The 10171-nt window shown below is 43.1% G+C and overlaps 1 long non-coding RNA gene across 1 annotated transcript; it reads right to left on the bottom strand.

Moving 5' to 3' along the window:
* Positions 1 to 3085: 3085 nt before the first annotated feature.
* On the bottom strand, positions 3086 to 4924 carry LOC140593552 (uncharacterized). The gene is made up of 3 exons (XR_011993940.1): positions 3831 to 4924; positions 3319 to 3449; positions 3086 to 3204 (listed from the first exon to the last, which is right to left on the bottom strand). It is a non-coding gene; the product is annotated as an uncharacterized lncRNA (long non-coding RNA).
* Positions 4925 to 10171: the final 5247 nt, after the last annotated feature.

The following is a 10171-nucleotide window of genomic DNA, read 5'->3' as shown; positions in this document are numbered from 1 at the left end:
CTGGATCTTACATCTTATTCCCTCTAAAACTACCATCTGTCATTTTCTCCCACATTGAGATCCCCACTCATGTCTCTGTTATTACAGTGATGGTAAAATCAATATTGAATTATTACCCCTGCACATATGATCCTCTTATCCATGTATCACTGCGGTTTAGGTCTGGGCTAATAGAGGTAACCAGCACATCCCACGGCGGGTAGCAAAGTGCCCAAGGACACAGGCTAGGTCCTGCTGATATACCTTAGAGAAAAGGTACAGACCTTTGAAATACTCCTGATAAAAGTATATATATATACCTTTGAAATGGTCCTATAAAGTATCCAGCCACATGCGTTGATAAAATTGTCACATTGACAAGGGTGGGCTGGGATATTCCAGAGCATGGCTGAGCTCATGGATAAGGCTCCCTCACATGTGTAATTGATTATCAGTTTTTAAGGAGATAAACACCCTTTTTTCCAGGAAGAGGAAAGCAAGAGAGAGCATAAGCTACGTTCTGCCTCGTGTAGCTTCCATGATGCATCCCAGGGCGGCCGATAAACTTGTCCCCGTCCCCGTGTCGTGTGGCCTGGTCCGCCGTCCCATCAGAAGCAAATCTGACGGCGTCACATCGACCAATAATCTGAATTAGACCAGCTTCGGTTTGGCGTGATTCACCCCTCCGTAGCTGGCCTGGCATTACTCATCCCAGTCACACTGCAGCACCGGTTAATAAGGACAGCACAGATAATGAAGTTCACACTGGGGAGCGTCTAATTAGGGGTCAAAGGGATGAGATGACAATTGCTGCACCAAACCCACTCCACCCAGTGTGAGTCTAATTATCCTGCGCTGGAATTTAGCACGACATGAAGGAATTTGAAAAGGAAGCACCGGTTTAAGCCAGAGCTGACGCTGGTATATCCTGCGTTTGTTGCATGTTCATGAAATAGGAAGCAAAGCTATGTTTGTTTTTCGTACACTGGAATGTGCTTTTTCTCCTAACTCATCTTGTTCTCAGGTATAACGCATACATGCAGAGGTGAGAGGACAAGCGCAGGGGGAACAGTCCATTCGGCAACCCAGGAACATGTTTCTGGGGGGGGGGATTCGATCTGATGACCTACTGATCACAAGCAGCTATTGACAAATTCAGTGCTTTGGTTGTGCAAGCTGCAATTGTCACATTAAATGCACGGTAACTGCTTGGGTTAGTGACTCCAGGATTCAGTGAAGGCCTAGTTTTAACGGACTCATATTAAACCTACAAATCCTTTCCCTACTCCAAGCACTTAAAATGGTTAGATACTCAGTAGGTGGTTACAGGTCATTAATGTTGCATTAATATGGCTGCATTATTATTATTTAATTCGGGTCTTAACATGTACGCTCATTTACATAAGATTCACTCCTATACTGCTGCTCCGCTCAGGAGTCAGGTCCCATCTGAATAAAACATTAAAATAATTCATCTTAAGCATTTAATTATAACTTATTTATATGCTGAAAATCAGCACAAGATGTCTCTGAATGCTCATCTTTCTAATTTTATTTAAGGGGTACTGATGAAAGTGCGTAAATCCAGAAAGTACTGGAAATGAGGTCAGAGGCCTCCTTTCTGTAAATACGCAATGCGGACAAAAGTACTGGGACAGCCGTAGTAATTAGAGGACCTGGCCACATAAGCCACGCCCACTGCTGACTTGCAGGTGTGTAATTAGGCACTCAGACATGTGATCTCCAGCATCAGACAATGGCAGCAGAATGGGGGGGGGGGGTCATACAGAAGAGGTTAGTCTGCTGAGGACCGTCATTGGACACCACTGAACACCACTGAACAGCTTTCCAACAAGTCGGATCTCCACATGTCTGTCCTGCTAGAGCTGCCTTGGTCAGCAGCAAGTGAAGTGACTGTGACGTGGAAACATCTGGAAGCAAGTCCAGCTGCGAAGTGGGGGCCACAAAAGGTCACAGAGGGGGACCTGATCACCCAACATCAATACCCAACCTGAATGGCAGCAGATCCCAATATTCCAGTATCTAATGTGAAGCCTCCCCAGAGGAGTACAGGCTGTCATAGCAAATAAGGGTTAGCCGGCTTCATGCTAATACCCTGTGATTCAGAGTGAGGCGCTGGACAGGCTGGGGTCCCAATGCCTTTGTCCATATAGTGTATTAAGTGCTAAACGGAACCAAACAAATCTGCCCGGTTGTGAGCGCATTCGGACGGACACTAAGGTAGGTACATATCTGCCCAAAAGGTGAGGCCCTTTCCCCATGAAGACTCTTACAAAAAGCAAAGGACGCCCATCAGACTCTGCAGGATGTCCATGGCGTCAAGGTGCACTAACCTTGTTTCTGCTTCTTCCTCTGAGATATAAAACTTTGAATCCATGAACACTTAGCATCCATCTCATAATACTGAAGTGCTGTGCAGTGAGTGGTGGAGGCTCTTTTGTTTTAAGTCGTTTTGGGCTCGCGGTCGCTTGCATGCTTTAGTGCAGAACCAGGAGCTGAAGGAGAATAAAACGAGGCAGAAGGAATCGTTCCTCTTTGCAGAGCGAGTTGTGAGGGTTTGTCGGGAATGGGACACCTAGGGACATGATGTCACTACAGAAGATCATTATAGTTTAGGGTGACACAGATCCTCAAGCAAGGAATGTCAGGTTTATACAGTTAATTAGGTCTTTTCTGTCCAAGGAAGAAAACCTTCTAATATCTTTTGTAGCAGCTGGTTTACAGCATTTTATTTTAGTTTGCTAGTCTTTATTTTTTGGCTGTCATGTTTGCTCAATTATCATGTTAAATACAATAAAATCTCCGTTATGCTTCCTTAAATTCTACAATCTTTCTGCATGTGATAAATCAATATTTTTACCACATTCACTCTAATAGCAGCTTCATTTCTATGTTGTCAATGAGGCTGACATCTGCTTCTGCCACCTACCCAGACACACCTGAGTCTCCAGGACCTTGAAGGTGAAGACACAGATTAGCGCCCTGCCCATCTTACAATCCATTCTGCGTTTGCGTTCAGCAGTGCAGGTAAAGCCCGCTAACGGCTCCTCATGGACTTCTATGGACACTGACGTTGATCTGATTTATGCTGATTAATTACAAATAAGAACCGCTGATTATTTGCAGTAATATTTTCGACTGAATTCTTCCGTGACGTCGTTGCCATTCTTGCCACTGCTGTGTGTCGTCCCTCTCCGACAAATTCTGTCAGGACATGAAAATTACTAACACCAGCCATGTGATTAGACCGAAGGAAGCATGGTTATGCTACCCCATGCAGTATACAGCTGCAGAAATGTTCGCGCCGTTCCATCTTACCTGCTTGATGAAGAATTACTGCACTTCCCATCTAAACAATGTCGCTACAGCAGTGGACAGAATGATGTGATGTTTATTATTACAAATGCTAATGTGTTCTGCGTTCACATTCCGTTGGAATTGTGCAATCGCTGTTGGAACAGATGAGGTAACGTTTCATTAATAAAGTAATGTTTACACATAAACCCTTGGTCTGTAGAGACTGCCTCATACTGACCACATCATTGGCCAGTACTATTATTATTATTATTATTATTACTGCTATGTGCCATGTCTCCTCACTGAACCACCTAACCCTATGGCTTACGTCTACATATTTTGGCACTCGTCACTTTATCAGTGGTGTAAAGTACTTGAGTAAATGGACTTCGTTACTGTACTTAAGTATTTTTTTGGCTACTTTGTACTTGTACTGAGTATCAAAAATATAAGCAACTTTTACTCTCTACTCCACTACATTTGTGACTGAATATATGTACTCTTTACTCCACTACATTTGAACGGACGCTTACCGTTACTCGCTACATTGTGATTGCGTGCGACAAGTCAGGATCTTTATCTACCACGGCTAATTTCTTCAAGTATGTCTGGCTGCAGCCTGCAGGAGGGCGGGGTTGGACATCCAACCCCGCCCACATCCAACCCGGCCCATTCGTACCGCGAAAGCCACGCCCTTGTCCAACACGTCTTAAAGCGGAAGCCAAAGCGAACTCGCAGAACGGAATCGTTGTAGTACCTGTTATGTCATTAAGTTAAAAATCTTTAGTATCCCAGTGTAATAACAGTGCTATCTATTATTTATTATTTTGTTTGTTAATGTTTCTGCTAGACACACTATTGACTGTCAATTACTGCACAAAGATTTTACTGTGGGACCCGCATGGTTGTTTGTGGTTGTTTTGCTGCTGGTTAAACGTTTCCATCAGTTAGCTGACTATCTAGCCGACTCACTACCAAAACTATGGTAACTAGGTAAAGACCTTCTTGCTGATAATATAGCTTCCATGTAGTTAACAAGACTTGACACTTAAAGACTTTGTGCGTCATCAGATATTACTGTCTGCTCAAACGACTGTTCAGCTTGCTTCCTATGGGTTACTAGTTATTAGCTAGTTAGCAAAGCCACTGTGGTAGCATCCATTAAGGCTGTGCGATATAGCAAAAATATTTTTATCATGATCATATCAAACGATATTGATAATTATCATGGTGTAATTCAAGTCATTATTTTATTACTATGAGTGCTCCATTTTTGCTTGAAATACCCTTAAGAATTGCCCTTAAGAATTGCCCTTAAAACACCATTAAAGTCAGCTCTGAATTTGTTTTTTTATTAGTTTTTTTTATTGTTTTACCTTTTTTTTGAACATTTGAGTTTGACTGAGACTGACTTTTTGTTCTATTTTCTTCTTCTGCCATTTTGAAACATTGAGGTGTTCAATTTAATGTCTATATTAGGAAATAAAGCCTCATAAATAAATAGTTCCTTGTTTTCCACATTTCTTGGTGTTCTTTGAGCCTACATTCAGTACGAGTAAAATACTTAAGTTCTTTTAAAATTGGATACTTTACGACTTTTACTCAAGTCTTATTGGAATTGGTGACTTGTAACTTGTAATGGAGTAATTTATACAGTAAGGTATCTGTACTCTTACTCAAGTATGATTTTCAGGTACTCTTTACACCTCTGCACTTTATACAGTACGGTCCCAGCTGGCTGTTCCACGAAGCAGGATTTCTCAGTTAGCTGGGTCGACTTAAGCTAGAAGACATGATTGTCCAATAAGAGTTTAGGTAAGGAGCATTCTAATTGGACATTCATGATCGTCCAATTAAGGTTTCGGTAAGGAGCATTCCTATTGCACAATCATGACTTCTAGCTTAAGTTAACCCTGAGAAGTCCTGTTTCGTGGAACATCCCCAGGACTATGACTGCCATTTAGTTGTTTGTATGCAGCGCATCTTATCGTATCGTGTCTTAGGATTGTTTATCTTTGTTTTTGTTGCCATTTTAATGGCTAACCTCCAAGCCTTGTCTAAATGTGGCTCTTGTTTCACCAGCAGAAGCGATACAGCTAAAGAATGCCGTCTCGGCTGCCAGTGCAGGGCATAGCACAGCGCACCAGAGTTCATCCAGAGTTAATTAGCGCCTGTGCTGATTGGCCTCCGTGCTGCTGGTGCCGCTGTGCGACTGCTTAAGATCGACGGCTGTCGGCCGGCTAAGCTTTCCGCAGCGTCGGTGTAGCACAGCTCGCCGAAAATACGCGAGACGGCTAACATACAGCAAGTGCTGGACTGGTTCCCAGTAACATGACAGCAAGCCGGTCATACTCTGCGGATGCTGCTGGAAACCTGTGCCGGTCACACATTTTTCCGGAAGAGTGCTGGTGTGCTAGTTTTGCTATCAGACCTCTTCAAATGCCAAGAATTTTGGTGCCATTTTTAAGTAAATGTACTGTAGTTCTCTATATCGTAAATCTCTTGTTTAAAATAATTGTGCGTTAACAGGAGTTTAAGAATTCTGTGTCTTTTAATTTCTGGGTGTCTGAATGTGTTTGCGAGCCAGTTGATGTAATTAAGTCTCTTCTTTGGATTTGGATGGTTATTCCGTCCCCACAGCCTTCAGCGTTCCTGCCCTTTTGGCTGCTGGAACGTCTTATCTGGAGCTGAATTTACACACTACAATATTTTAAATGACAACAGAGATTTCATCCATCTGTAAGGGCTTTTTTACGCACTAGAGTGCTGTCTCTCTTATAGCTAATTTGAAAAATGATAAAATTATGTTTCTTTTTAAAAAATTATTTAATATTATAAAGTGCACATTGTATGACCATGTTTTTGTAAGTAAACATTGTCAGGTACACATTTAGTAGACTGGATGCGTTTATGAATATTATGATTAATGAATTTGTTACTCATGGTGGAATGTTAGGGATCTGTAAGAAAATGGGACTCACTCACTATGGCAGACAGATGGCTGCCGTGATTCGTCACAGATTCTCATTTCACCTTGCAGTTTGGCTAATTCCTGTCTTTAAATATTCCAAATAATCTGAATGTGTGCATGCATGTGGAATATAATGAACCGGCATCCCGTCCAGGGTGTACCCCAGCCCCGTGCCCTGTGACGGACCGGCATCCCGTCCAGGGTGTACCCCAGCCCCGTACCCTGTGACGGACCGGCATCCCGTCCAGGGTGTACCCCAGCCCCGTGCCCTGTGACGGACTGGCATCCCGTCCAGGGTGTACCCCAGCCCCGTGCCCCGTGATGGACTGGCATCCCGTCCAGGGTGTACCCCAGCCCCGTGCCCTGTGACGGACCGGCATCCCGTCCAGGGTGTACCCCAGCCCCGTGCCCTGTGACGGACCGGCATCCCGTCCAGGGTGTACCCCAGCCCCGTGCCCTGTGACGGACCGGCATCCCGTCCAGGGTGTACCCCAGCCCCGTGCCCTGTGACGGACCGGCATCCCGTCCAGGGTGTACCCCAGCCCTGTGCCCTGTGACGGACTGGCATCCTGCCCAGGGTGTACCCCAGCCCCGTGCCCTGTGACGGACTGGCATCCCGTCCAGGGTGTACCCCAGCCCTGTGCCCCGTGATGGACCGGCAGTCCAGGGTGTACCCCAGCCCTGTGCCCTGTGCTGCCTGTGATCGCTCGCCCCGCCAACTCTGCCGCATCCTTGACTAGAATAAGCACTTGCATGATGGATGGTACAAAAGTTTGATAAGTATCTCCAACCTTCCAGGAGCTCCTATGTTTCCCAGGACTCATATTGCACAGTCCAGCCAATTTCACTCCTAACACATAAGACATTGCATTTAAATATAGGGTTTCACTTTTACGATTGTCAGGCCACCTCTAGATTCAATTAGAATCATCCGTTATTGTTTTAGTAGTTGTCTGTGTGCTTTAGTCTCCCTTAAGTCGTAAAATGTTGCAGAATGTAATTATTTATTATCCTTGTCTAGGTCACGGCATGTCGGTTGGCTGCTGGAAAGCAAAATGCAAAATTCTGCGACGTTTGAATTGTGCATCTGCTAACTAATAGGAATATAGAGAAATGCTGAACAAAGCCTTCACTGAAGACATCACTCTGCTATATATATTCACTGTAGATCTATCTATTTTTGGCTGTTAATGAAATTATCATATTTTGCAAGAATTGAGCTAAAACTGTTTTTTTCCCCCCCCTGGTTCATTAAGAATGGTACGGCAGTCCCCAAACTTTAGATGTGTAATATGTATTTTTTAAGTGACGCAATTCCAAATTATCTCCCCGGATTCAATGGAATTTATGATCCCATTCTTCAGTCCAGGTTTGAGAAAGCATGTGAAAGTCTTTGGAGATTCATATGTACAGTGTAAATGAAGTTCATTATCCGGTTCTTCCATCCGTTCATTGTCAGTTCATCCACAGACGCTTTTCTGGCCAATGCGCTCGCAGTGGAACAGAAGCTCATCCCTGGATGTACGGAGCACAAGGTAGAGAGCAGGCTGGACAGCATGATGTCAGGTTCATTTGGAGGTAACGATGTCAGTACTTAAGGAAGCAGAAAAAAGGCAAAATAATGAGCAAAAAAGTGAACATGTCCTGAAATAAATTCCGACAACTATGTAAAAAAAGGAATCCAATTCAATTTCCCTGAAAGGGAAATGAATTGTCAGCTTGGCATGCCCTTAAATATTACCCAACTACGCATATGGGATTTAAAAAAACAAACAAAAAAAGAATTAGGGAAGTCACAAAATGACATCCGGTTAGACGTCTGCTGTTGGCCATCATTCAGTCGCGTTAACATACAATCCTCAGCCTTTGCAGTCCTGCTGAATGGGGTATCTCATATATCACAGTCAATTCCTGCTTCAGGGAACTATCAGTTTTGTCTCAATGGGAATGGACTGCCAGACAGATAACAATTGCTTGGCAGAATCTCTGTTTGTAACATTTCTACCATGTCGTTACGTTCCGCAGAGAGTTCTCCTGAGATGACGGGGATATCTCAGCTTGTCCACCTCCAACCACAACGATATTTGGGCCATTATAACTTAATGTCTTTTCTAGTGTGGTCAGAATTTTCTTGTTTCTCTGGTAGACAGTAGAAAATTGCTCTATTAGGATAGTTCCAGTATCTTCAGTCTCCAACAGTGGCCACATTTGAGGCCAGGTTTGATTGTCCTTCACCTCTGTTTGTTTCGTCTACCACCAAGTCTTCCTGTCTGACACAATGTCACAGATGCTAAACCGAAGCATGCGACACCAGAGCAGCAGTGAGCAGGTGACACGTTAGTGACGTTATTGATGCAGAGGACTCTACAGGGACCAGCAAAGTCATCCTGTGTGTATCTGAATGATATATCTCTGTTGGATAAAGGCCTGTATGATGACACTTAATGGTCATTTCCAAATGTTTCTCCTGTGTAGAGTGAGAAGGATGAGAAGCATCACTGCAGGCTTTGCAGTCTCCTGCTTACATCTTCTCAGGATGCATCATCTCATCTCAAAAGGTGGGGCTTCTTAGCCTAGAGTTTAATTGAGACACCTGGTGATGGTTAGGCTAGGGTGACCAGATATTCCATGTCAGGGAGGACACTGGACTACTTCAGGTTTTACAAACTACTTTAAAACCAAAGGGCTCCTTCACTTGGCTGATTAGTTCAGTTCTTTTTGCGCTTTTTCTGGTTTGTTTCCTTGATTGAAAGACTCAGCTAGCCGTTACACATTAACGTTAGTGACACATGCGTGATTACAGGAGACTAAGCAGTCTGCACACAGCAAGAACTCAGTGCTTAAGTGAAATCCAGGTCCATTTATTTGAAACGGTCGTTTACAAACCCTGTCCCAGCTCAAAATGTCTCCCCTGACAAGGATTATCTGGCCACCCTAGTTAAGCACTAGAGATAATGCTTTTGCTGCTGTTAGATTAGTAAACCAGTAAAACAAGAAATGGATGATAAGTGCAAAGATGTATGCAGACCAGCAGCGGTGAACCAACCTAAAGCAGAATCCTCTCACATCTTGGCTCTTCTTAATTTGACAGACGATGCAACAAAGCTGCAAAAAATTCCTCCACTGGAATTCAAAGTGTAAAAATGAAGAGACACGGTCATGCCCCAAAGACGGTGGTAATGGGGGTGCAGAGAGACATTTCCTAAAAAGACCCCCCCCCCCCCTCCCATCTCACTCCTCAGTGGTCTTACCTGCATCTGAAGGAAGTGCAAAATAATCATGAGGAGAGACAATATTCTCAAAAAGGCTTTTTTTCATTTTAATTTCTTTGTGATTAATTATGAGACCTATTGACCCAGGGCAGAATGTGACACACAGATGATGAGTACACCGCCTTCTGACTGACTGGCTGAAGGGGGGGCCATACTTGTTCTTTGAAGCTCTTTAGTTTTCAGCTAAATTTGCACATATTAACGCACATATTTACAGAATTCAAAGTTTGTGATATAATCCAAACCAAAACCTTTTATAACTATAGAATATAAAAGACGTCTTTAGAACTGAGGTTTTTTGTTCAGACGTAAGCTATTGATGAAATGAATCTCATGACGCAACTTTTGAACCAAATACGTTGACTGAAGACGATTTTTTCCCAATTATGTTTTATTGGATTTGTTAATTGTAATTGTAAAACATCTAAACGTGCAATTATCTAATTCATTGTAGTATAACCAGTATAAATTAGTACCAATCTTTAAGTAAATTAATTATTAATAGTCTTCTTAATTGTTTAAGGCCAATGCGTAAGAATGACTAAGTAATCACCAATTAATTGAAGTAATGAACAGGCTGCATTATTCATTCAACATTTAACATAATTAAAGGTTACTGAGTCTTTAACTA

This window comes from Paramormyrops kingsleyae, chromosome 12 (assembly GCF_048594095.1).
Source record: "Paramormyrops kingsleyae isolate MSU_618 chromosome 12, PKINGS_0.4, whole genome shotgun sequence".
Taxonomy (NCBI): domain Eukaryota; kingdom Metazoa; phylum Chordata; class Actinopteri; order Osteoglossiformes; family Mormyridae; genus Paramormyrops; species Paramormyrops kingsleyae.
This window is presented reverse-complemented; position numbering and strand designations above follow the sequence as displayed.